The 26,695-nt window shown below is 59.1% G+C and overlaps 1 long non-coding RNA gene across 3 annotated transcripts in view; it reads right to left on the bottom strand.

The window, feature by feature from the left end:
* Window positions 1-2,449: 2,449 nt before the first annotated feature.
* Window positions 2,450-26,695, bottom strand: part of LOC137861401 (uncharacterized) — a 71,790-nt gene continuing 47,544 nt past the window's right edge. For 2 of the 3 annotated variants that reach the window (XR_011099578.1, XR_011099577.1), the window contains exons 5-6: window positions 22,770-22,835; window positions 2,450-22,002 (exon numbers count right to left, since the gene is read on the bottom strand). This is a non-coding gene — a long non-coding RNA (uncharacterized lncRNA). Of the gene's footprint in view, window positions 22,003-22,769; window positions 22,836-22,992; window positions 23,366-26,695 lie in introns of those variants that run through there. The other variant, XR_011099576.1, reaches the window with a different exon arrangement.

Below are 26,695 nucleotides of genomic sequence, written 5' to 3'. Positions count from 1 at the left end.
TGCAGGTTGCTGGTGCTGAGCGGTGCTGGGCTACTGGTGCCCTCTCGCAGGCTCATATCTTTATTGGAGGCTGTTAAAGGCGAGCCTCCCAACAGCAATAACGTGACTACAAAGCAATTCTAAGAAAAAGTACGTGGGAATAAGGGAGATACTGAGATCCCAGCCAATTTCAGTACAATACGAGGCTGAAGTATCCTTATAAAGTTAACAAGTCGAATTTAAATGTATACAAGGCTCAGGAGCATACAGGAAACAGGATCGGCCAGACCTTCAAAGGCCCATCATTGTCTTTCAGAAGGTCCACTGAAAGGCTCACGCCATAAAAAAGGTGTATTCAAGTGGCTGATAAGGTGATAAACCCGGTGGAGAAATGCCAGCAGAGGGTGGGCATGGATGCTCGCTGCAGGGATGTTAGGGTGTCCTGGCGCATTGTTGCGGAGCGCTATTGTCCCGCTCCCTCCGCTATTGCCCTGCAATAAAATGGGATGTAACTGGGGGGGGCTGGCAGGTGATTTCCTCCGGGGCTGGCAGCCGTCCTTGTCACCAGCCCCGTGCGTGTCCTGCTGTGCTGCGTGTGAGCCACCGTGGTCCCCTGCTGCTGCAGTTCCCCGAGAGGTGAGCACCTCAGATGCCAGAGAGAGGATGAGCAAAGATTTCCAGGAGCCAGCCTGCTTGTGCTGCCTGCCCAGGAGCTCCCCAGGGGCTCTCACTCATCCTGGCAGCATGGAAACCCTGCCAGACAGTCCCACGCATGCTCCTCTTGAACCCACAGAAGGACCAGATGAATGCCCAAACGTGCTTGGGAGATGCCGAGGACGCACAGCTGGCTCAGCCCGCAGCGGTGGTGCTGGCACATCCAGCTCGTGGTGCCTGCTGATCCTGCTCCTCGTGCTGCTTGAGGACATTTGTCACGTGCCCGTGTGTGTCACTGCGTTTCACCCATCTGCTGCAGAGCAAGAAGCAGTGCCTCGTGGCTCCAGCAGCCACGCTCTCCAAATAGCGAAGCATCAGTAACAGGCGGGATTGCAAACCATCCCCAGGCTGCAACGCAGCGGCATAAAAAGAGTCTAGAAAATGCCCAGCCACGCAGACATTGGAAAAATCAAGGTCATTTCATGGCTTGTTTGTGAGCAGGAAGCAAAACCACTCCGATTTGTTGACTCTGAAGAGGCCAGCAGATCTGGAATGCGTGTTGCAGGACCTGGCGTGCAGGAATTCACGAAACATACGGCCTGTCAAAAATAATTTCTAAATGAAATGCAGTGTCCTAGCAAAACACATGCCTCACACATAAAACAAACCCAAAGCACAAAATGTGGCGTTTAGAGGCTGGATTCCGTCTACAGTGAATAGAAGCCACATGCATGCATCTGAGATCAGATTTTGGCCTGATTTTAAACTTTGTTCGCAGAGGCTGCGATGAGAGCAGGCAAATGAAGGCTCCGTCTCCTTTTATGACCCTCTAGCCCCGAGCTACATTTTTGAGCTTCCCCAAGAGAGGAAAACCCTCGGTTTTTCACTGCAGCGTGTGTGCTGGGCTGGTAGCACGGCTGTGTTTGGTGCTGAGGATGCTGAGCACCGCTGGGTCCCACCCGCGCCTGCCTGCTCACAGGGCGGATTTGGGCAGGGCAAGCACTGAGCCCAGGATTTCCCACAGAAATCCTAGCACCGAGGCTTAGCCTTTATTAATTGGGGAGGGGAGGACAAAATAAAGCTGGCAAAATGTTGTCAAATACTCCAAATTAATGATTAATTCTAGATGGAGTGATAGCGTTTGATGTGGTCTTCGCTGGTTTGAACAGGAGGAGGGTGATTCACTCCGCAGGAATTTATAAAAACGCGAGTATTTGCTCATGGACAATAAATACTGGGGCAGATAAAAAGGGGGATGAAGTGTTCGGCTCCATGATAGCAGCTCCGCTCCAGAAAACTTTTGACCTTCTCACGTCTTAAATCAAGGCGGCTCCCCCCCGGCTCTCCTCCAGGCCTGCCCTTGACGCCGACGGGCCGGGCGCACGGCGCGGGCTGCGTCCCCGGCAGGTCCCTGTCCCCTCCCTGCTGCCCCGAGCACTCACACCAGTGTCGGTGTCGGGCCGTGACAGTGGCCGTGAGCGGCGGGGAGCACGCAGAGGAGCGGTGGCAGCAGGGCAACGCGTGCCTCGCGGCACCCCGCGGCCAGCCGGGCCTCACCCGGGGCGCCGTTCCCGTGGGAATGCACCTCAGCCCGGATAACCCCTGAGCCTCGCTGGGGCTCTGCCAGCCACATGAAAGCGCTCGGGCCCGCTGATTGCTCCGGCACGACGCCGGGTTTATGGGGGTGAGATTAGCCGCTCGCACTTTAAAGGCAGGCCTGGCACACAGCACCACCTGCTCCTGCCCTCCGCCAGCGGCTCGGGGCCTCCTTTCGCTCCGGGAATCACCGCTTTACAAAAACCCCTCTTATTATTTATTTTGATTCCACCTAAAAGGGAAGGCCTCGCCCTGCAGCAGCTGTGGCTGGGCTCAGGGGACGCGGGGCACGGCCCTGTCCCCCCGCCTAGATGCGGAGGCAGCGGAGCGGGGCCCGGCTCCGTCCTGCAGGCTGTCAGCGAGCCTTTCAGCGCCAGCCCCGCTTCCAGCACCCTGTGCAAAACACCTCGGCCCCGCGGCCGCTGCACTGCTCACACTTGGAAGTGACAGCGGCGTATGGTTTCAATTAACCCGGGGGCAGCCGGGGACTATCTGATTGCACGGGAGCGGAGGGGAGAGGAGGAACGGCCTTTCCTAGCGGCAGGGATGGAGCCTGTGGCGAGGAACTGCTAAAAAAAGCAGATGGTTTCTCTCTTTCCTTCCTCCTCCTTTTCCTCTTTTTTTTTTTTTTCTTTTTTTTTTTTCTTTTTCTGGGGAACAGACAGCCCAGCAGCACATTATTCACCATCAAAGCCCTGCTGAAGGGAATTCTCCACTGCTATTTCATTTCTTCCTGATGTTCACAGATCGTAAAGCAAACGGCCTCTGGAGGATGGGGAAAGCAGTCGTGGCTTGGGGCGACTGCAAAGGATCAGCCCCACACGGGGACGGGGAACAGGCAGAGGTTTGCAGAGTGCCTGAACCCCTATGGGGCTGTCCTCACCCCCTCGTGTCCCTCGAAGCAGTGTGTCACTGCGGGGCCACGTGGATGGCATGTCTGTCCCCCTGATGACCCAAAAAAAAGTCCTGTTGAAGGCCACGACATCCTCACTGGGCTGACAATGTGAAAGCAGGCACCAAGGTCCCTGAGGGCAGCCCCCCATGGGGAATTTTCCTCTTGCAGCCTCCCTGTGCCACGTGGGCATCCCGTGCAGGAGCAGCCAGGGATCCCAAATCTTCTGGGATCTTCTTGTGGGAGACGTGGGCAGGGAGGCAGTCATCATCCAGGGCACGAAACCACAGCTCAGCGTGTGCCAGCTCTTGAAAACACTCTCACTGCTGTGCTGCATGTTCAGTGCATTTTGGAAGAAAGGGAATGAAAGGAAGAGGTGTAAATGGGAAATGGGAGTGAAGGGAAGAGCCATCTGGCAGGCAGTGTCCTGCTAGCCTGAGATCTGCCAGTTTCAGACCTGGGAAGGCTGATTGCTGTCCCTGCAGCATTACGTGCACCATGGGGAGATGCTATCGGAACAGGAGGAGATGAGAATTCAGCCCAGGAACAGCAGGATGGGGAGGGATAGGGGCCAGAGACGGAGAGCTGTTGTTTTTCAGGGCAGTTACAGGGCTAGGGGAGGAGCCCCGATGGATCTGACCTTCTTTTCTGATGGCTTGGCACGAAAGTGAGCATTTGCTGGTGAGATGTGGATGCTGCAGACCTGAGAGATGCAGCAGCACGGAGGAGGAATGAATCACCCATCGGAAACAAGGTGCTGGGGTAGCTCAGGGACAGTGTTTGGCCTGGGCAGGCAGGGATGCTGCCCTGCTGAGATGCCCCCAGCATACCAAGGAGACACCTGGGCAGGTGAGGGCCAGGGCTGCTCCCTGAGGGCAGCCAGACACAGAGCAAAAACCACTGGAGGGAACAGAGGAACTGGTGGAAAGACAAACGGGGCTGAAAGGTTCATCCAGACGGGAGCAGCTCCCAGGGGAAGAGCAGCAGCCAGAAAAAAGCCTCATGGGCAGCCGCAGCCACGTGTGAGAGGCACGGGCTGGCGTGGGGCTGCGAGGAGAGGCACGGGGAGGGGTGGGCATCTTGTGCTCCGTGCCCCCGTGGCCTTCTTTCAACCTGGCTCCCCCAGTGTCACGAGCTCACACCTCGCTGCGAGCAGGAGGAAGAGATGCTGGGGAGAGCCGGGAGGACCAGCCAGACCTGTGTGATTTCTCACAGCGGGTTGTGTCGCGTTTGTCACCTCCTACATCAGCTTAATGCCCTGAAGATGCTCCTCACCCGAGGAAAAGCCATTTGTGGGCTCCCTACACGGGCTGGTGAAGGCTGGCTGTCCCAGATGGGATGTGGGTGGCACAGCAGGGGCTGGCGTGTGCTGAGCTGGGTCCGACCCCATGTCCTGGGGGGCTCAGGAGCCAGCGGGATCCTCTGCACCCCTGGGGCTCTCCCCAGCACCTCAGGGCTGATGGTGGGCACCCCTCATGGCCCCCAGTTACCGGGGAGGGGGTGTCAGGGCTCGCTGGGAGCGCTGCGCAGCCGACAGGCCGGGAGCGAGCTCCGCCAAAGAGTTTATGGCTTTCACACCCCGTCAGTCTGATGAATGGCCCCGCTCCCCAGGCGCTCAGCGCCTGCAAGGGTCAATTACAGCGATTACTTCAAGGAGTCAAACCGGCTGCCGGCGGCAGCGCCGGGGGAAAATCTTTGTTTCGGGTTCAGCTTTGTCGAGGGAAGGCAAAAAGTGCCGGGGCGTGCGCCAGGGGATGGCGGGGCCTCTGCCATGCGTAGGGCGAGAGGTGGCAGCTCAGCGTCCTGCCAAGGGCACTGGCACCCGATGTCCCCAGCCCGGGTGCCCCACGCCTCCCGTGCACGGGGCCAGCAGCGGCGCTCGCCCGTCGGGGTGGGATTTGGGGAGATTATGCCGGAGGAGTTACAAAGGAGCAGACTTTCCCACAGACGCTTCAATCGCCGCGCTGAGAAAGTGTGTGAGCCGAGCTGGCCCGCCTGCCTCACGGTGCTTTGGGGAGCGCGCAGGAACAGCACACACGGTTTTTAATAATTAAGTAACTTTAATTGTCCTGGGAAAGCGGCGCTTGCCTTGGGGCACTCTGCGCAAACTCATAATTAATGTTACCAGGAGAGATTACGGGAAGGAGAACTGAAGAATGATTCACTTTTGCTTTTTAAGCCTCCCCACGTTAAAGCTGTATTATCCCCCTGGTTTTAAGCCCCGTTTAGCCGTCAAGAAAACTGGGGGGAGAGGCGGGGGCAAGGCAAAGCACCCGGACAAATTGCCAGCGGCCGGCACAGCCTCGCAGACGGAGGGGCCGGGAGCAGCCCAGCACCACGGGCACGTGGCTGGCACCCAGAGGAGCAGCACTGCTCGGTGTCCCGAGGGATGCTCGGCACTGGCCCCCCCATGCAGCCCCCACGGGCAGCTCCGTGCCGGCGGGCTCTGGCTTCGTCTCGCCCAGCCTGCAGCCCAGGGCTAAATCCCGGGTTAAATCCCCGGATTTGGCAAAGCGCGACCTCCTCCTTGGAGTCAGAGGGTGGCTCATCCTTTGGAAATCCGATTTATTTCTAGCAAATAAAATAGGTGTTTAAAATGCTAAACCGGGCTGTGCTCCTGCACCACCGAGTGCCCGGGTCCTGCTCCGATTCCCCTTGGCTGCGGTGCCTCCCTGGTGTGCTGGGCAAAGCCCTTCCTTGGGTGGTAATTCACCCGCACCAGCTCAGCACCCCGCAGCCCTGGGTGGCTCAGCTGAGTCCTGGCACTTCAGAGAACTCTGGCCAGCCAAAACAGCCCCGCAGAGGGGTGCCAGCAAGCCCCCCGGAGACCCAGGCGGGAGGTTTGCAGCCCGCGGGGTGGCACGCAGGGGTGGCACTGATGGCATGGGGCCGGGGGACACAAATCCTCCCCGGTGCGCGCGGCGCCTGAGAGCTGCGGCGCTTGCTGGAGCGTTTCCCTGCTTTAAAACCAACAACCCCTTGGACTGGAGCGGCTCTTTTCTTTCTTTTTTTTTTTTTTTTCCTTTTTTTTTTTTTTTTTTCAAAGCAAATCACTGGACTCACACAGGACGCAAGGTATTTTTCTCTATAGAAATCCTTTTTTCAAGCAACTATGTCAAGAATGTTTTCATACTTTGGGCTGGATGGGAAAAAAAAAAAAAAAAAAAAAAAGGGCTTAATCCCCTGAGATGGTTATTTCTCTGAAAACAGACATGCAAATGCTGGACTTGTCAAACCTTAAAATGTTTTCTTTATTCAGGGAATTACTGCCTGCCTGCTGAGCCCGGGTAATGCTGACAGGCTAAGCCCGGGGCCTTGGCAGCCGAGCATGCAGAGTGTGGGAAAGGGCGGCTGAGGCACGCGCCAGATAAGATCATACAATAAATGATACAGCCCCGCGGAGCGCACGGCCACTTTCATATGCAAACAGGCTCCCGGTGCACGCACACGCGCGGGCTGCGCCTCACCTTGCGGCGGGGAGGCTGCGGCCAGGGCTGGGTGGCTGGAACCCCCCCGGGACCCGCGGCACAGCCAGGCACAGCCAGATCCCAAAACAGATCCCATAGATCCAGCAGGAACCCACCCCGTGTTGCCCTGTGCCTCTCGGTGCTCGGGGCTTGTGCTGCAGCTGGGGAGGTTGCGGCTCGCAGCCCCCAGAAGAGGAGGGGGAATCGTGCTTTAAGCACGTTTCTGCCTCTTTCTCTTGAGCGCGGGGTAAAAACCTGCCAGCGCGACCCAAACGGCTCCAACGGGGCCAAAGGTGGTCCCAAACGCATTGTACCTTAATTGCATTTTGCTAAGCTAGCACGCTGCTTTTGGCCTCCTTGACGATTTTCAGTGCACTTGCCCGGGGTTGGGCAATCCAGCGACAAATTCCGCCCTTTGGCAGGGATCCATAGACCCACGGAGCAAAGAGCGTGACCCCGCAGCGGGACTGCCACATCCCTGCCACCACCCCGTGCTTGGGGAGGCTGCGGGAGCCTGGCACCACGTCCGCGTGGCCCCTGCATTTATTTTAACAACCCGGTGATCCCCTGTGTCCCAGGGGAGGCTTTGGGCATGGGGATCTCCGCACTTGCACGGCCACAGGAGCCCAAAAAGCGCGGTGGCAGGAGGCTGCCGTGCAGGTGGGGGGCACGGCTGGGCGCTCCCCCCGGCGCTCGAGGTAGCCGGGGGGCAGAGGCAGGGCTGGGGCATCCTGGCCTCTGACTGCCGGCTTAATGCGGCGCATTCACACAGATAATCTGTCAAGGAAAAAATGAGCCAACAAGCTATCTATTCTTGTCTGCGCTACTTTCCCATGTCAGGAACAGGCTGGGCTGAAAAATGTAGGTTTCCCCTTTCATCTTGCCTTTCAGAGCCCCCCGAACAAGATGCCTTTCTTTGCCAGCGCTCGCTCAGGAGATCTTGCCTCAAACAGTGGGAAAAGGTGATTTTTTCTTTTTTCTTTTTCTTTTTTTTTTTTTTAAATTGTGTTTTCATATCTATGCTCAGGCATCTGGCCGCCCACGAAGCGAGGTGTCAGGGCGCTGGGGGTGCCGCTGATCCCCCCCTGGCTCCCCGCCACTGTCGCTCTCTCCCCACGGAGCTGAACGGGGGCAGCAGGATTTCCCTTTCCCCATCGGGATATTTTTATGTTTAACCTCAAAAAGAAGTGCCTGGAGAGGCCAAAACAACAAGGGTGACCCCTGGTGACAACCACCCACCCCGTGTGTCCCCACGGCCCGGGCAGGCAGGAGACGCGCACGTGCTGCCTGGGGTGGTGGCAGCCCTCGCGCTCCTCGGTCCAGGCGTCCCGGGATTGTCTGCTCTTTTCGTACAGTTGCGTTGGTCTAATAAAAGCAAGAAATATGTTTTTATAGGCTTTGTGGTCTGTCTTTCATTAATCATGTTTCTGTGTGTACTTGCTGGTTTGTTCTGCTCCAGTGACTGGCAAAACCACCGGCTCTCCAGCTGCACGGCTCTGCCGGGCTGCCTTTGTTGATCTATGGAAGTGGTTTTTGAGAAATAATATTTGAAATGGCCAGGTAACGGCCAAGTGCAGGAAGAGGACGTATCAGTGGCACTTGTACAGCACAGATCCAGCTATCTGGTTTCTTGTAAAAGCAAATACTTTAAAGGGCTTTCGGCTGCCCTGCTTCCTTCGCTATTTCAGAAGGACTGAGAAGTGTGGTCCCGTTTGCCATGGTTTCCCCGGTCTGGGGATCACACGTGGCAAGCAAACAAAACCTCTCCGAGACCCAGCTAGCAGTGCCAGTGGGAACCTTCATCTTTTTCTTTTCTTTTTTTTTAATACATCTTTTAAAAAAAGGTAGCTGCTCTTGCCTCCTCCTGACCCAGGGAATGAGGAAATCACGCTGTGCTCCTCCACAGCCCGTCCGCCCCAACGGCGGGCACTGGAGACCAGATGTTTCTCCAGCTCGGTGCGACACGCAACCCCTCCGACTCTTTTCCCCTTGGCTTTTCTTGGCGGCTTCCAAAAGATGGGCAGAAAGAGGAGACGGAGCACTGGGAAGCAATGGCTGGGGACAACCTGGGGGCCCTGCTGGTCCCTAGGGGACACATCCAGCTGGTGGCCCTCTGCCAGGAGGCTCCGTCCGCAGGGCTGCGGCACAGGCTGGTGGTGCTGGTGCTGCCCAGCCTCGCCGTGCCCGCAGCGCAGCCAACGCAGCGCCCGCGGCCACCCGAAAGCTGTCGGAAGAGCTGAAGGGCACAGGATGTGGCTCTGCCTCCTGACATTTGGGAGGCCGGGCTGCTGGGAGGAACCGCAGGGAAATGGGGGAGCAGACAGAGCAGGCAGCTAATTGCAAGGAGCAAAAAAACACATAGGTGAGATAAAAGAGAGCGTTTGCATTGTCTGGGCTCCCCCAGACATCCCAAGGTTTGCCTGCGGCTGCTTGGCACAAAATCCTTCCAGCCTCGGAGGAGGTCACGGTTAGTCTGGAATCAAGCACAACCAGCAGGCGACGAGAGCAGGCGGAGAGGAAGGCACGAAACCAGCTCCTCTTTATCGGGGGGAGGACTGGGAAACGTGTGAATGCGATTCCTGGTGGTGCTGCAGCCCTGCCGTTGCCACAGCTTTTGCATTACAGCACCCGGAGACCCCACCTGCGGCTGGAGCTGCTCCAGGCTCCGCGGAGAAGAGCTCCTTGCCCGAACACACACGGCAGGAGTGGAAACGAGCACGAAACCACTTTCCCACAGGCAGAGTGGGCCAGGGCTGGAGCAGACACCCCCTTGCTCACGTCTCCAGCCCTGTGGTGGAGCTGGGTTCTCCAGCATGGGAAACGCTGGGCGTCCTCAAACCTGAGCCTGGCGGAGCCCCCCCAGGATGCTGCTGGTCCCCGTGCAGGCTGCAGGCTGAGGAAAGCCAAAAAAAAAAAAAAGAAAAAAAAAACCAAACAAGTGGCTTTGCTTTGTCCCTCCAAAGGGTTAAACATCTCACACGAAGCCACCCCGGAGCCCCCACGCCTGCTCTGCCCCCTCCGTCTCCTTCACCCTCCGTGCGGGCCGGTGCCAAAGTCGGAACCTGCTAATCAGCAGCTCCCCGCGGCAGCCCTCCGCCTGCCTTGACTCCTGGCCAAGCGCGGCCGAGCCTGCCGGCGCAGGAATGTGTGAGAGCCATGTGTCACTCCTCCCGACTGTGGGAAAGTGCTGCTCCAGTGAACTCGCAGCAGCTGCCCTGCCCCGGCCCGGCCGTGCGCCGGGACAAACAGGAGCTGGGGCGCGCAGCCCTCGCCGCCGCGCGGGTCCCCTGCCAGCCCCCGGCCCCGCGGGTGACAAAGAACATCTGAGCCCCCGCCGGCTGCAGGGGCTGTGGGAGGGATGGGGAAGGAAGGGCTGCTGCCTTGTTTGCCTTCACCTTTTCCCCCAACTTTGTTGCTGGTGTTATTATTTTTTTTTTTCGGCGGAGGAAGCAGAAGCGGCTGCGGGGATGCTGCCAGCAGGAGCCGCGCGAGCCGGGAGCTGCCCCAGCGCCGTGGTGAGGCCGTGGCCACCCCACCGCCACCTGGCACTGGTACAAGGCCTTCGTCTTCAAAGCCTGCGGCACACAAAGGCCCCTTTCAGAGCCTGGAGCTGGCCCTGGTCAGCCCGGCCGGCTGGGGCTGAGCTCAGCGGGGCTGCGGCACGGCACCGGGGCAGGAGAACGGCACCCACGGGTGCTCCTGCAGCTCCCCCAGCGCTGAAGTTGCACACAAGCAGAACCAAAGGGGATGGAGGGTGGGAGCGACCCTTCCCTCTGCCCTGGGGGATTAATGGCCAGCGGGGGACCAGAGGAATAGGGTTTGTGCTGGGCAGGGGGCAGAGATGCAAAGTGCTGAAGCCGCACATTTGGGGCTGCCTTGTGCCCCGGCGCTGCCCCAGCCCTCACCGGCTCCTCCTCGCCCCACTGGCCCTGGCGGATCAGGCTCTGCAGACAAGCCTCTATTCCTGCCCTCGTTTTCATCTCCCTCCTTTAAGCCTGCCGTGGGCTCTTGTTAAAGCTGCTTGCTGGGGACTCATTAACTTGGCAGGCTCAGCGAACTCGGATCAATTAAAAGGAAGCTCCTCAGGCTCCCTGCCCCTTGCCGCAGTGCTGCCCCTCGACATCGCTCGGGGGTAGGTGCTGCCTGCTTCAGCTCTGAGGCTGTCCCGCAGCTCTCGCTGTGCTCAGTCACATATTCCAACGTGCCCATTGCCGGCGGCGGTGTTAAGGGTGTAAGAAGAAAGGCAGTCACCCCTTTTTCCCCCAGAAAAAGGTCTGGATGCCCCACAGCCTGTGGAGAGGTGGGTGTCCGTGCTGCTGCCCTGACACCCGCTTCTCTGCCCACCTGTGGTGCCCTGTTGGGTATTTCAGAAACCCTCAGTGAGGGTATCCAGCCAGAGCCACACAAATCCAGAAGCCTCCACATCCTTGCTTTCAACTCCTGAAGGGACCCAAACGTCAGACATCACCTGCTGCAGCACCTCTTGCCAGGCTGTGTCCCCCCCCGGCAGGCTGCTCGCCACGCTGCCTCCTGCCCACGAGCATCCCCGCACGGCCTCTCGAGTGGGGAAAACGCTCACAGCTGGCTGCAGGCGCGGACCCAAACCCTCCCCTGCAAGCCCTTGAAGCGGGGAAGTTTGCCTGCGGAGGAACTGAACTTGGGAGCCTGGGGTCAGCAGTTTCTGCTTGCCAGAAACGAGCAAGAAAAGCAAACAACCCGTGCGGCCCTCCTCTCCGTTGGGTTTTGTTACACTTTCCAAACACATCAGTCAAATCTTCAATAAGGATCAGCCAAATCTTTCCGAGGCTTTGAGGCTCAGTTTCAGCTGAGCGTTGGCCTTGGTGACACGGCGCAGAGGTCTGAGTGCAGCCACCCAAGCTGGGTGCCAGCAGGGCCCCGGAGCCCAGGAGCACCCTGTTCAGCACCAGCCCCGCGGGCAGCCGCTTCCCTCGCCCCTCGCCTCGATGGGTGGGTGCACATGCACACGTACAAAGGCATACGGGTGCTAACGACCGTGTTTATGTACTGGCTGTATTTGTTGGGCATCATTTGCGGGATGCAAATGTGGGGAGGGTGAATCAGCTCGCTGGGGCTGCAGCCCCACCAGGAAGGTGACGGCCAAGCGCCCGCAGTCGCAGGGAGAAGGCTGCAATGTGAGCTGCAGGCTCGGAAATTAGGGGCAAGGGCAAGGAAGCCCGGCATCTCCCTCAGCTCAGGAGCCAACTGGGAGGCAGACAGCTTGGCTGGCAATGCACAAAAAATGCCGATGGGGCCTCAGAGCCCGGCCGGCTGCGGGCAGCCTCCCGGCCTCAGCTGCTGCCCGCTGGCTGGGCAGCTCCGGATACCTCTGGATAGCGTTTCTGCTCGCTGCCGATCCCTGCTTAGTGGGCACATTGCTGGGATGGCAGAGCCGCCCCGAGCCCCCAGGCACCGGGCTCAGCCCCCGGCTCGAATTCAAGGCACCTGCTGCCTGCAGGCAGCCCGGGGCTCGGCCAAGCTCGGGGCTGTGATCGGAGCCCTGGCGGTGGGTTCAAGCCCCAGCACCAGGGGCTCCTGCACCGCCGTGCACAGCTCGGGGAGGGCAAGGGGGCTGAGCAGGACTGCGGCTCCCAGGGCCCCTCGGCTACACCAAATTTATGAGGGGCCTGTGGGTGCTTGGCTGGGTTTGGTGGTCCAGCCCCTGTGCTGGGCTGCTGTCCCCAAGGGGCAGGAAGGGAGGGGATTGGCACCCCCTGGCCCTACAGGGGTCTGGGGTCACCATCTCCTCCGCACCACGGCAAGGGAGGAGCAGGATGCTGGGACAAGGACCATGTGCAGGGAGCTCTCACTCCTTTGGGAAAGGAGGGCATCAGCACAAGTGCTCAAAACCAGCCATTTCACCCAGAAATTTTGGTTTTTAAAAAGTATTTCCTATTCTAGTTTCTACTTTTTAAAGAACAAAGTTATTGTTGAAGAATATCCCTTTTAATTCCAATATAGTGTAATAAAACAAACGCTGTTCTGTGGTTGACATGTGTGCCAAGCACTTTCTGCAACATTTTTTCTTTTAATACCGAAATCATCCAACCAAAAGCTGGTTCTTTGACGTGACATTTTTATTTTGGTCCAAATTCCCTACCTGTATCCTGGAACCACCCCAACGAGCCACTTGCACACAGCTCCTGCCCGGGCCGGCCCAGCTGGGAGCCGAGCGGCGCTGGCAGCAGGAGCAGCAGGGCTGCGGCTCGGCCGCCTTCACCCGCACACCTCCAGGGGAAGGGAGGGGAGGATTTTAATGAATTAGTCCTGGGCGCTCTGGAGCATTTCCAGTTTGCAAATTACCGCTGCTTTATTAGGCTCTAATTCAATCCGCCCCAGGGCATCGCTTGCGAAAGCCTTCCCGAGGAGGAGTGGGGTGAGGTGTGCGGGTGCCCTGTGCTCTGCTGCCCCGTGTCCCAACGGGTGCCCCCCCTGCCTTGGTCCCTGTTCCCCTTCCAGCAGGAACAACGGGGGAGGAAAATGTGCCCCGAGGGTTGCTGGAGACGTGTAATTTCATCAGGTGCCCCTGCTGCATGATGAATCCCATGACAAGAGCCATGGAGAGGTTGGGGTTGAATTGCGAGGGATTAATGCCTGCCTCCATCAGCCCAGCCTCGGGGGCTGGACCCCCCCCCAGCTCCCCGGGACCCTCAGGGTTGTCCCCGTGTGCTCAGCACCACGCACAGAGGCTCGCAGGTCACTGCTGCTGGGGACGAGTCACCAATGGAGCAGCCACACGTCCCCGACCACAACCACCTCGAGGGTCATCGAGATCCTACAAGGGCACTAGTACACACTGGAAGACCAGAATCCCCTCCCCTAAGCCCTAAAAGCACTCAGCCCTGGCTCTTTTCTCCCCGCACACTGCGCTGTGAAGGGCTCCCAGCAGGGTGAAAGCAGAGGGTGGGGGGGGGGCAGGAGTGAGGGGGATGAATGGGGCTGGTCCAGGGCTGCTCTTATCTGATGGCTGCTGAGTGAGGCGTGATGGGTTCCCCCACAACGGGGCTGGATTGTCATCTTATCAGATGGCACAAGCCCCGAGCTCTGGCTATGGCCATTAATCACCTGGCTGCAGCTGCTCCTCCAGAAGGAGCCGCCCCCGCCGCCCCCCGGCTGATTCCCATCTGGGGGCTGCCAGCAGCAGATGGGGGTTGGTTGTGGGGGCATTTCGAACAGCGGGGTGGGCTTTAATCCTAATAATCCCGTTTGGGCCCTGAGAGCTTCCCACAGGGCAGCGTCACCCTGGGGACACCCGGCCCAAGGGGACACGGGTGGCCGATAGCCCCGCAGGGCCACCAGGCTGTCCCCAGGGGTCACCTCGGCCGCAGACCCTGCAGGAATGCTGCCCGTGGGCACAGAGCCCAGCCGGGAGGGAGCCGCTCGCAGGGCCTGGCTTCTCGCAGAGGACGAGTGAGGTGTCTGCCCCCACGGGCTGGAAAATTTCGGTCAGGAGGCACAACGAGGGGCTGGTGCCAAGGCAGCGACCCGTGCGTGGCCGCCGGCGGGGTCCTTTTACCTCCCCCCTGCAGCCAGGGCGGCCGGCAAAGCCGTCTGCGTGCTCGGGCGCTGGTGCCATCAGCGCGGGTGGCATTTGTCCCTCGGTCACACTTTCCCCGTGCCCAGATGGTGCAAAGTCCTCGCTGTCCCCGTGTCAGCTGAGGAGGCGGGGGGGCAGCCCGGTGGCTGAAACCGAAGCCGGGGCGGCCGCGGGGCCACGTGCACGTCCCCCCTCCATGGAAAATTTAATCCTGGTGGGAGCTTTCTCTCTGAGGGGCCAAGGAAGGGGCTTGTGCCCTCCTCCCGCAGTCATTTTTATTTTCCTTTTTTTGTTTAACCTCGCATGGGACAGCAGCAGGGAGCAAATCCCACCCTGGGGATTTGTTGCCATTGAATATTGTGCTTCTCCCGGGGCTGTCAGGATGCACAGGACATTTCTGTGCCTGGTGACACTTGCTCAGATGCCGGGGTGTCCCAGCTGTGTGGGGCAGCCAGCACCGGGCCCCGGGGCCGTGTGGGCTTTGTGTCCCAGGAGCTGCCAGGCAGCGAGCGAGAGCTCGTTCCAGTGCGTAATGGAAAGCACTTGTCCCTTGCAACGTCGTCTGGCCGTAAAATGTCAGAGAGATGCAAAAGTTAAAAATACAGCAGAGCAAACAACCACGGAGCAGCACTGACCCCAGCACCAGGGTGCTGCTCGCCCAGCACAGCAGAGGGGAGCCAAGAGCCCCCCAGGCACAGGGTCACCCCAAGGACAGCTGGAACGGAGCAAATGCCACCTGTGCTGCCTGACACCGCTGCTGCTGGCGGGTGCTGACACAATGCTGACAGGAGCCGGGCTGTGTGCTGCCGTGGGCTTCTTCCCCCTCCAGTTTGGGGACATCCCGGGCAGGTTTCTGTGTGCTTTGGTCCGCTGATGAGACCTGCAGGGCTCAGCATCCCCTCCAAACAGAGCCGAGGCAGTGTCCCAAAGCAGGGACATGCGAGGAGCTCAGCAGCTGGAGCGGGGAACGGCACGGGCAGGGGGGCTGGGGACACCGCCGGCTGCGCGGAGAGGTCACCCTCGAATCGAGCAGGGATCGCTTGCCATTGCGGTGGGATGTCAGAAATGTCCTCCGTGTATGTATACCCACACATCTAAACGTGGCTGCAACAGTTGAAGCAGATCGCAGAGCCTCGGAGGACATTCCTGAGAAACCTCTCGCTTCTGCAGTGCCAAGACTCCGGAGCACGGTCCCGGCTCCAAAGGTACGGCTTGGAAGTGAAACACGAGCCTGGGAGAGGAATTCCCGCAGGAGAGCCTCTCATAAGGGCAAGATGCGGAGGAGAAGGAGGACTCGGAGGAACAGGTGCAGGCAGTTCTGCAGCACTCACCCACGTCTGCAAATCCTCTAGTGGAAATAGTGAGAGGAGCAGGGAGCAGCGGTGCAATAAATCTTTTAAAAGAAACAATGCGACCAGGACAGCTGGCATAAAAAGGAGCACGTTCCCTTGGCTACCGGGGGCTTTAAGAATGAAAAAATCAGAGTGGCTGAGAGACGATGTATTGGCCAGGGAAAAACAGCGATCTCAGGGAAATTTAAATCCTGAGATCCTGAGAAAGATTCCTGGGCGATCTGGGTACTTTTCAAAGGGTTGGAGGAGAGACGTCTCTGCCGCTCTTTGGTTTCCTTGCACGGCTTTTGTCCTCTGGTGCTGCAAGAGTCTCCAACAGATGCCTCTGCACCCTCCTCTGCACAGGACCAAGTGGGAAGCAGCTCCCCTCGGTCCCCGTGCATCCCCCGAGCTTGTTCTCCCAGCTCGCTCGCAGCTGAGGAGCCGTGGGGACGCTAACACCGTAATGGGTAACACACTGCTTCGGCGGGACGGTGCCTCCAGAGCGCAGCGCGCTTTACAGCTACCATAAATAATGGGATCAGTGTTTGTAAACTCCACTTTAAAGAATCCATTCTTTTCCAGAGATTTCAAAAGCATGTCATTTTCCATATCATGAAGTTTGCCAGTTGGTCTATTTTTAGCAGTTCTCACTCTACTGATGTGGTCAAGACAGCCCTTAAACAGAAGAGAGCGGCTGCGTGCCTCGAAGGTATAAACAGCCAGACATGTGATGGGAAATGCTTCAGAGGTGAGCGTGTCAGACTTGCAGACATCAAAGTCGTTGGGTGGTGGAACTGCAGGGACCGATCCGTGCGCAGGCTGGATCAACAGGCACGGAAAAACATCTTAAAAGTGCCTTTTCTTGGAGATCTGAGGAGTCTCCGGAGGAGTCTCACGGCCCAGGGAGCGAGACAGATGGCGCAGAAAACTCGCAGCACGGCCTCAGCTGGTACCAGCACTTCCTTGGAAACCTTTGTTTAGTAAACATGAAGATAAAAAAAATAAATAACAAGGTTGTGTGTGAGGCTCGGGGCTACGACTGGGGATCCATGCCGCCAAGTCAGGGAAACATCACCGGACTCCAAACATTTCTGGGCTGGGGAGTGTCCTGCGTGCTCCATGGCCGAGGTTGGGCCTCGCTACTCGTTAGCTTTGGTCATTAAATTCCCCAGAAAAACAGCAGTGTGCCTCTCGTGTGCTGTCGCAGGCCTGCATCACCTTTTCCACGCCCGCCTTCCCAAGGTGTGCTGAGCTCCAGGCTGCGGGGACTCACGCGCTATCCTCCAGTGCCCCCCTTCCTCGCTTACGGTTCCAAGCAGTTTTCACCACATTTAGCATCTCAAGGACCCCGTTCTGTCTAAGTGATAAATTCCCATCCTGTGTACATCCTTTTTTCCTATTTAAAGGCTGTTGACTCTTTGGCTTTCAGCACGTGCGTGTATTTATTGGGTTGCTAGCTAAAACAACTGGGTCGTGCCTTGCTGCCGCTCAGCTCTCAGTTTGATTAAGACGGTGGAGCCTCTATGAGTTTCACTGAAAAACTTCAGTTCCTCCACCAAAGGAAGGCCATCTTGGCTTGCAGGTGGTTAAATCACCTCTTGACCTTCTCCTTTTGCCTCTCATCACCAGCCTGGCCGTGCCAGCTCCTTCCTGCAGCCTCTCCCCGCAGTGCCCCATCCTGCTCCAGGTGCTCGTTTCGGCACGGGATGTCCTTGCACCCTCCTTGCTCCCTGCCCTGCCCCGGATGGCTTGACTCAAGGCTGTGTCCCGAGGAGCCTCCTACATCTTCCTCTGAGCCCTGACCTTCTTCCTGCAGGGCTCCTGGGCCAACCCGGCACATTTTGGGGAGCCGCACGCTCCGGCTGTGACCCCGCACCAGGTGAGGTGTCTTGGGGTGAGGTGGGGACACGGGGGCAGCCCCTCTGCCTGTCTCCAGCCACCTGGGTGACCAAGCTGAGGCTCCCAACACCTCACACGTGGGTGTCCCTGTGCCTCCCCGTCCCCACCTCTCCCCAGCTCCCGTGGAAGCTGGCCCTGCTCCAAGGCTCACGCAGGGCGGCAGCAGGGCGGCAGGAGGAGGAAAGCACGGAGCAATCCATAACCTTTGTAGCGCTCCCCAGAGCAGCTGTCTGGCAAATGTCAAGCACTGTCTAGGGCTATTTTGGGCACTTTATTTTTGTAAAGGATGCTTTGGGGTGGGGGAAGGGCACAGAGAGCTTTTTCCCGTTGCCAGTGCCTCAGAGAATAAAACCCCTAGGGAGGAAGGTTCAAGGACACTCCTTGGTCATGCGCACAAAACCACGGTTTGGAGAGTCCCTGGAGGCTCTGGGACGAACAGGACACACCAGAGATGGGCCCCAGCTCATCTCATGACCAGAGACCTCCAGAAGGAGCCCATGGAGCAGGGGTGGTGACATGGGGGTGGCTCCTGCCATGGACACAACCTCGGTGAGCACCGTCACCCCAGGGGGACCAGCCCTTGTGCTGCCCAGCTCCCCAGGAGGGCTCTGGGTGACAAACCCCCTCCCTCAGCTCTTTTAGAGGACGCCAGGCACTCCAGTGTCCGATTTTTGGTGTGTCACTGTGTCACGGTGACCCCAGGGGAAGGCCCAGGCCCCTGGAGGCGTGCGTCCTCTGGAGAGCTGGCAGAGCTGCTGCGTGGCTGAAAGTCAGATGGCAAAGCAGCTCCCCAGCTGAAGCCTGGCCAGATGAGTAACGCAGCCACCGAGTGGCCCTCTGAGGGCTCTCCCAGCCCCATACAGCCAAAACTCTGGATGTTTTCCTCAGCTATCCCAGGGACCCAACCTGCCCGGCCCCAAGAAGCCCTCAGACTCCACCGCTTTCAGCAGAGCCAAGACCCAGAGCCAAGGCATTGCACAAGGAGGAGCGGGGAGCATCTAGAGGTCCTCGTGTGAAAGACTGCACAGAGCGCAGCTGGAACAGCCGACACCAAAACGTCCCTGCTGAAAGAAGCGGGTGTTCTTCCAAGAGCTGAACCCCTTGCGGAGAGTCGCTGTGTTTGTCTCTGAAAGCTCTTCTGGTGAGCCCATAAAATAAAGTAGCGCTCATCTGCAGTAGCTGGAGGGTTCCTTCCCCCCACAACACGCCCCTATCAGAGGGGCACGCAGTGTGGCTGTAGGAGAAACAGCCCCTCAGCATTTTAAAACGTTGCACAAAAACATCAATATTAAAAAATGCTGTACAGGGCTGGCAGGTGTGCAGCTTTGAGCAGTACGGGGACCAAGGGCACCCCTAGGAAATCCCTGCCTGAATAACCCAGCAGCACGCACTGGGCAGCTGGAAGCGAGCGCAGGGATGAGCAGCATCTGACACGGGTTTGTCGAGAACCAACACGCCAGGGCGGCCCCATTTCCACCTCCAGTGTGGTACAGTGGGGACAGGTGTCCCCGGGGGCTCTGCCCGTGCCCTGGCATCGGGCAGGGGGTGCAGGCAGGGGGTCCCGGGATGGCCATGGAGCCGCGGGTGACGGCGCTGAGGGAGCTGCTCTCAATGGCTCGCTTGTGGGGAAGCCGCTGCCGAGCACTCCCGGCGCGGCGGAACAGAGAGCGCATTTATCCCGGCTGCGGGGCTGCGGACAGAAAAGGGATTGTGGCAGGCTGGGGGATCGGGGTGAAACGCCGCGAGGAGTGCTGGGGGAGAGCAGGGACGGCGTGCCGACGGGTGGCCCTGCCAGAGGTGGACGTGGCTGGCCAAACCCCGGTGACAGCCCCCCACGGGTGGCCACCACAAGTCACTGTGCAAAATGACAGAAAAGCCCACGCGTGCCCCCAGCCCCTGCCTGCAGCGGGAGCGGGGTGCTGGGGAGCCAGGCGCCCCAGGGCAGCCACCAGCACGCAGGGATGGCTTCCACCCCCAGCAACTGCAAACAGAAATGGAAAATTGTCTCTATCAGCCTGCGGAACGAGCGTGCAAACAACCCCCCAGATCCTGTTTTTTCCGTGCTCCCAGAAGAATGTAAACTTTTTTAAACAAAACCCAAACTTTTCTAGCACAGCGAAAAAAAAAAATAGAAGAAGAAAACAGAAAGCAGCCCGAGCTACTAATTTGTGGCAAAGCCCAACAATCCTCAAACTCCACAGCAGCGCAGCCCTGGGGGAGGCTCGGAGACCTGCTGCTGCTTTCGGCCTCCTGTTGGGACGCGGGCCCCTTCTCGCCGCCTGGAGAAGGACGCGGCCGCATCCTGCCCCGCCGGGGCCCCGTGGGGCTGGGGTGGGAGCGCAGGGAGCAGCCCCCAGCTCAGACGGAGCCCCAAGGCCATGCGGCGTCCCCGCGCCGTGGCGGGGGATGAAAGGAGGCCTGGGCGGCTGGCGTGCGACCGCGCGTCCCCCGGGAGCGGCCGGCAGCGCGTGCGTCCGCGAGCGGCTGCTGGCCGTGCGCCACGCTCCCCTGCGCTTATTTACGGCGGTTTATCAGGGGCTGCGGGCTGCGATAAAAGTTTATGAAAATAAAAGGCGTCTCCAGCAGGCTGCGGCGAGAGCGGGCCCGGCCGTTTCTTTCCCACACTGATTAGGATCTGGGCAGGCTCCCCGCGCTCCAGATCTCCCGATGAAAGCAGCGGGGCCGGCGGCGCTTCCCTTCCCGGCCCCCGCTCAGGGCCAGAGGCAGCGAGAGGTCAGCGGGCTGCACACCACGCAGCGGGCGCCTGGCCTGGCACGCCGCACGCCACGCACCGGGCTCCGTGCCACGCTCAGCCAGCGGCGTGCAACCCGCCCGGCGTGCCAGGCAGCGGGCGGCACACCAGGCACCGCGCACACCCTGTGCCGTGCCACGCGGACCACGTCGCGGGCAGCGTGTGCCAACACAAGCCCCCACCTTCCCCAAGCAGGAGGTGGGTCGGGAGCCGCAGCCCTTTCCCTCTGAAGGGGCACACGCACGTGGGGCAGAGCCAGGATGGGGACAGGGCTGTCCCCTGTGGGGGTGGCGGGTCCCTGCCCCATCCTCACGCCGCCCTCCCCAGCCCCGGGACGCCGGGCGCGTTTCCGCCGATTGTTCGCTGGCGGCAGGGCCACGGCTTCCTCCCGGTCACGAGCCCGGCCGTCACCCTGCGCTTCCAGGGCAGGTGGGCTCAGGGAACAAAGCCAGAACTCACCAGGCTGCCTTTACTGGGGGGGGACGGACAGAAGCCCTCAGGCACCGAGGGACAGAAACCAGGCGGCGTTACAGGCTGGAAAAAGGGAGTCAGCTCCAGCAGCCAGCGGGGATGATAGGAATTTTGGCAACGGCAGCAAGAGGAGAAGGATCAGTCCCCCCAGTGCTGCTGGGCTTGGAAACGTTCGGTTAAGTGTGGGTTTTGTGGGGGCGGTTTTATTGCCCCTGTTACCTCCAGCATGCTCTGGGAGAGGTGCTGGGAACCAAAACCCTCCCCAGCCGCTGCAGACGAAACCTCAAACCACACGGAGCTCACTCAGCCTGGGCTCTGCTCAGCAGCTCGAAGCACTGACTGGTTCCTGGGGGGACCCTGCAGTCCCCGAAGGGATTTGGGTTTGGGCAGGGCTCGCAGCCCTGCTGGCAGCACCGGGGCACTGGGGCCACGATCGATGGGGCGCTGGCAGCGCACCAAAAGCAAATTCAGTCACTTACAGTAAAATCAAAGAGGGCAGAACAATGAGCACGAAGCAAGGTTAAAGCACCTTGGTACAGGAACAAATTGTTCAGCTGGCAGCAAAATAATGGGATTTATGGCCCCGCAGGTTTAGAGCCAGATTACTCGTGGTGATGTTTGAGGAGCTCGGCCTTGCCAGCTCCTCCCGTGGAGGTGTAGGGTCGGACCCTCCACATGCAGGGGCTCAATCCTGCCCCTGCCATCGTGGAGGCCGAGGGGTAACCCTAAGGCCTGGAAGCCCAAGAGCTGTTGCAGCTTTTCCCATCCCTTTCCCACCAAACCCCTGTTGGTTTGTGCACCGTGCACCTGCCCGGGGACACAGCAGGACCCCCCCTGCCCCTCCACACCCAGCAGCTCTGTCAGAGCACGGCGTGGCCGGGCTTGTTTTGGAAATGAGTTGTGAGGCACTTCATTGCCATGGAGACTTGTTTTGTGGACAAATAAATATTTGGTGCTCTTTCCCCTTGCCTTGACAGTCCATCCCCTCTCCCCCTGCATCCTGGTGGCGTGTTTATACTGCAGGGTCCCTGCTCCTTCAGCCTCGCTCATCCCCCTCGCTCATCCTGCCCGTGCAGCACATCCGCTCTCTCCGCATCCTTCATCCCTGCCTCCTCCTCCTCCTCCCTTCCTCTCCCCTTCCCTGTGCCTGTTTGCTGGGTGTCCCAGAGCAGGACGCTCAGTTACCTCCTCCACTCCTTCCAGCAGCAGCTGATGAGCTTAATTGGGTCAAAATTGCTCCTTGCCCCCTCTAAACACCCAGATAACCAAACATTTGACCCACGCTTTTCCCCCTGTACCTGCCCGTGTCCCTGCAGGGATGGGGACCCGCGTGCCACCTGGCTCCAGCAGTGTCCCCTGCACAGCAGCAGGGCTCTGCTCCTCCTGGACAGGGAGCTGCCTGTCTGGGGAGAAAGGAGGCCATTAAAAAAAAAAAAAAATAAAAGCATATTTTGCCCTGAGGAGCAGCAGTGATGGGGAAGAGGGGAGGCATTTGTGGGCTCAGCCACGCGTGGCACAGGGTGACGCCGCGGGGACAGCGTGCTGCCACCTCCTGCCAGCACAAAGGGGCTTTCTGTGGGCAGCATCGCGTCCTCGTGGGGACACAAAGTCCCTTCTGAGCCCCTCCACGTGCCAGTGCCCCAAACTTTCTGGTTTTATTAAGAAGCAGGGGAAGGGGAGGCAGGACACAAACGAGCCTCCTTCATTAATAAATCCTCACAGCTGTGGAAAGTTTGAGGCAGCGAGAGCACCCAGACAGAAAATTAAAAAACTAATAAAGTCCTCAGTGTGGGGGCACTGGCATCAGGTCAGCTTTACTTCTCGAGACACCTAATAAAGAGGCATTCCAGGACACTAACTCATAAGGGAAATCTGCATGGGGTCAAGGGGAACAGTGGAAAACTAACCATGGTAACTCCAGCATGCTGGAAAGGCAGCAGAAAGCCAGCAAGGAGCTGGGGCAGGCTGTTCCCCCCCTATATCCCCAGCAGTTGTTGGGGGCTGAGTTGCTGGATGGAGCCCCTGTGATGGCCTGGGGGGAAGGATGCTAGGGGACAGCTTGCCCCTGGGGACAAACCAGGCTGCCAGGGGACAGCCAGGTGGGGACGTGCCCAGGCTGTGCACTGATGGCAGCATTTTGGGGTAAGGGTTAACCAGGGCAGCATCCTACCTGGGGGTGCCTTGATGGGAGTCGCTGTATTTGGCCTGTCCTAGAGCTGCCTGGGGACCTCAGCGCCTTTAAAAGAAAAATAAAAGTTAATTCCTGCCTTCTTGCTGTTGTTTTGATTTATAGCTTTGAAAAATGCGTCACGCTGCAACACAAGGCTAAATCAGCCATTGACGATATTCCAATGTTAGCTATAAATCTGAGTTACCACGTTTTGATTCCTTACAGATAAAAATCTGAAAATTCCTCCATGCTTCACCTTTCTTCCCGGGCCCATACCTCACGCAGGTGGGGCTGCTGCCACCAGCACGGAGGTGGCAGTGGGGGAGCACAGAGCTTGTAGCCAGGGTCGTGGTGGCTGCCAAGGTGCTCTGCAGGGCTTAGCCAGGTTAGGGTCAGGGCCCTGGCCAGAGGAAGGATTGTAAATCATTTTATGTAGCTGGCTTAATTGAGCTCCTCGCAGGGGGTGCCTTCTTAATGGGCTGATGGCACCAATTACCTCGTTAGCAGAGAGGGGCAGCTCTTACGGCAGGGTTTGTGCTGTTGTTGCGTGGCAGCCCTGCTGGCAAGGGGCTGCCAGGTCTGCTGGCCACTCACTGCCACCCACCTACCCCGTAAGCACCCTCGGTGTGTGTGCAGGTGAAGGGTACGGAGCAAGCCATGACAAAAAGACGTGTAAAATCACCCACGTTGAATATTTCAGCAGAAAACCCTGGGTTTTCCTCACTTGCTAGAGCCCAGCCTGGAGGGCAGTTTCACAGCCAAGCTATAAACATGGAAAAGGGGGTTTCTAATGGAAACGTTGACATAACCTGTAGCTGAGACACCAGCAGACCCCTCTCGAATGCCAACATTTCCACTGCTGGTCCCCCTGCTCCCGGCCAGTCTCGGGGGGGACCTGTGCAGCATCCCCGGGCAGGGGTCTGGCCCCATCCTGCTGTGTGGCACGGCAAGAGCACCCCTCTGCCACAGAGCCACGGTCCTCAGCCACCGAAAAGCCCAAAGAAAAAGGCAGAGCAGTTCAGTTGGTTGTAAAAATTAATGAGTTCAGATACAGACTTGCTTTATTCCGGTCCAGCTGCGTAACCACGGCGATTGTGTCCGGCACACTAGACAGTTACATCAGCTCCACACCCCTGTACAATAAGACTCTGTTTGATCTCAGAAACAAGATCAGACTCCTGGGCTTTGCACATCCTGCTTCCTACATATGTAAAATCATTTTATTACCAGCCAGGAGAGTTCATCTAAGCTGCTCTCGCTGTGCAGCTGATGTGGAGGGAACATGCCCCTGTCTGCACTTCTCTTGCCAGATGGAGATCTGCGGAGGGGCTGCAGAGCTGCTGCTCCTCCGAGCTTGGCTTTCCTTCTTTTTTTTTTTAATTCCTCCTCCGAGGCTGGAGGCTCCGGGGCAGGAGCTGAGGCTCCTCGTGTGCCTGCACAGCCCCGGCGCGGTGGGAGGTGTGCATGGCTCAGCTCTCCTGAATGTCGGTGGGAAATAAGCGGCCGCACGCTTTTGGTTGGCTTTATCCCCCTTTGTCCCATCTGCCCAGGAGAGGAAGTCCCTTACAACAAATCTGCCCTGCCCGTGGAATAGCTCCTCAGATCCCCCTGTTTGTTAGCTCTGTGAGACGCCGGGGGACTGGGGAATTATCACTGAACAGCATCCTCCCTGTGCTCAGACACCCACCCTGCCCCACCGCCACCGAGGCAGGAGTGCTTATGCCCGAGCTGCTGCCAGCTCCGCCAGGCCAGCCGCAGCACCACGGCTCCTCTGCTGCTGATGGATTGCTGCGGGGAGCTGCAAGGCAGCAGCTCTGCCTCAACCCCGGCCCTTTAGTGCCACTGCTGCCAGCCCTGCTCCTCCCGGCCGTGAGCTGCTGTGCTGGGTGCCAGCGCTGCGTCCTGGGGCGCACCCGCAGCACCGGTGCGCACGGAGCGCCGCGGAGCTCGCCCCTGTCCCAGCACATTCCCGAAGCAGAAGGGCTCTGCTTCCCAGCCCTGGGTGTCCTCTGCTGCTGCTGCCTGCGGGGTTGTGTGGCCAGGGCTCACTGACTCACCGCACGCGGCCGGCCGGCAGCTGCCGGCTGGGAACTCGTATTTACTGCTCCGCTGCGGTTGGCCTGGGACCAGCAGCGCAGGCGGAGGGAGGGGAAATCCCCTCCTTCCCACCCCGGCTAACCGGAGCAGTTCCTCCAGCGCATCCAGCTAAGGTCTTGCTTCACCCCTGGCTGCTTTCTTCCAGCTCGGGTCTCCTGTTTGCATTCCATTCCCAGCCTGGAGGCTCTGGGGTGCTTGCAGCTGTGAGTAAAGCTGTGGGGACCCAGCCCCGGTCGCACACCAGCAGCTCAGAGCGGGACGGCTGCTCGGTGGCAGCAAGGAAAAGCGGTGCCAGCTGGTGCCAGCCAGGCTCCATTCGGAAAGGAGGAGCTGGTGGCCCTCTGCCCAACGCAGCAGCGACCTGCGTGGGCACGGGCATCCCTGCCTGGCACAGCCCTGCTGCCCCCACCTCTCACACCTCCAGTCCTGCGTAGCCCCTGCCTGGCACCCCAGCTGCAAGTAACGGGGGCTTCAGACATCCCCAGGGACCTGGGCTGCATGGTTGCCAGCTGATTTCATGCTCCTCACCAGCGTGCATTGCCAGGAGAGCGACCAAAGCCATGCATGGCATCCTCCCAGGCTGTGCGCCCTGACTTTTGGCAGCTTTCCTGGTGGTTTTCTACTGCGGGATGGAGACCATCACCTCGAGACCCTGCTTTTTGTAGGCACATTTTGACTTCAGCTCGTGACCACATGCGTGTGTTTTCACAAGCAGAGCAAAACAAATCCCCTCCAGACGTCCCTCTGCAGAGCCCAAGCACCTTCCATCCCCTTGGGATTCTCCCCTGCCGGTGTGTGATTCCCCTGGGTGCCATTCCCCCATCTCTCTGACGACAGCCACAGGTCCCCAGCCCTGTCAGGCTGCAGCCAGCACCCTCCTCATCCATCACCCTCTGTCAGACCGGGAACTCGAGCAGCCCTGGTCCAGGCCGGGACGCGGGAGATGTCCCCTCCCGTCCCCTCCGCCCGGCTGTTTGACAGCCCAGCTCGAATAAACAAAACCTGAAAGGGCCAAGGCAGCTCCAAAGGAAACTGTAAACGATCCCATCTGTGCGTCTTGGCTAATATCTCCTCCAGGAGGGGGTGCGGGGGAGAGAAAACAAGTCGAAGGTCCTTTTTTTTTTGCTCAGAAGGAAATACCATTGCACTCAAACGTTGCTACTGCTCCAAATCTCATTCCAGAGCCCCGGCTCCTCCTGGGCGGCTTTCTGACTGCAGATGGTGGCAGGCGAGGTTGCCATTTGCAGGGATAACGAATTGCAAAGCAGCGCTGCACACGCATGAGCTCAGCATTCAGAAGTAGATCAAGAAAAGAAAGCAGATGATATGTGACAAAGTCGTGTTCCCTGGTGGAAAACGTGTTCTGCCAGGCAGCGAGGAAGCAGCCCTGCTTGCACTGGAGAGCCCGAGCCGGCTGCGCTGCTCTCCGGCGTGCGGGCTCCCATAGGGGCTGCGTGGCTCTGGAAGGGGTCCTGTGCTCTGAGCACCTTCGTGTCATGTAGTGTCACGTCCTGTCCTGTCGTTTTGTGTTGTGCAATGGGCTTGAAGCCAGCCCCCAGCCCTTACCAGCACGGCGAGGGGGCACCATGGGCAAGGAGGGCCCTGTGGTGGCAGCTCAGGGTGGGAGCAGCTGGGCAGGAGAAGTGCCTGGGTACATCCAGACTCCCCTTGCCCTTTCCCCATTCCTGAACCTTGCCCGTTTTCAGCTTTTCCCCTTCTCAGGGCTGCTGAATGGTGTTATCCGTGTCCACACCTCTCCATGCTATCCCCATCTGCCTTCTGCCCCCAGCTCCAGGCTGGGCTGAGCGCTCTGTAAGGGATATTGCAGT

This window comes from Anas acuta, chromosome 9, assembly GCF_963932015.1.
Source record: "Anas acuta chromosome 9, bAnaAcu1.1, whole genome shotgun sequence".
Classification (NCBI taxonomy): domain Eukaryota; kingdom Metazoa; phylum Chordata; class Aves; order Anseriformes; family Anatidae; genus Anas; species Anas acuta.
This window is presented reverse-complemented; position numbering and strand designations above follow the sequence as displayed.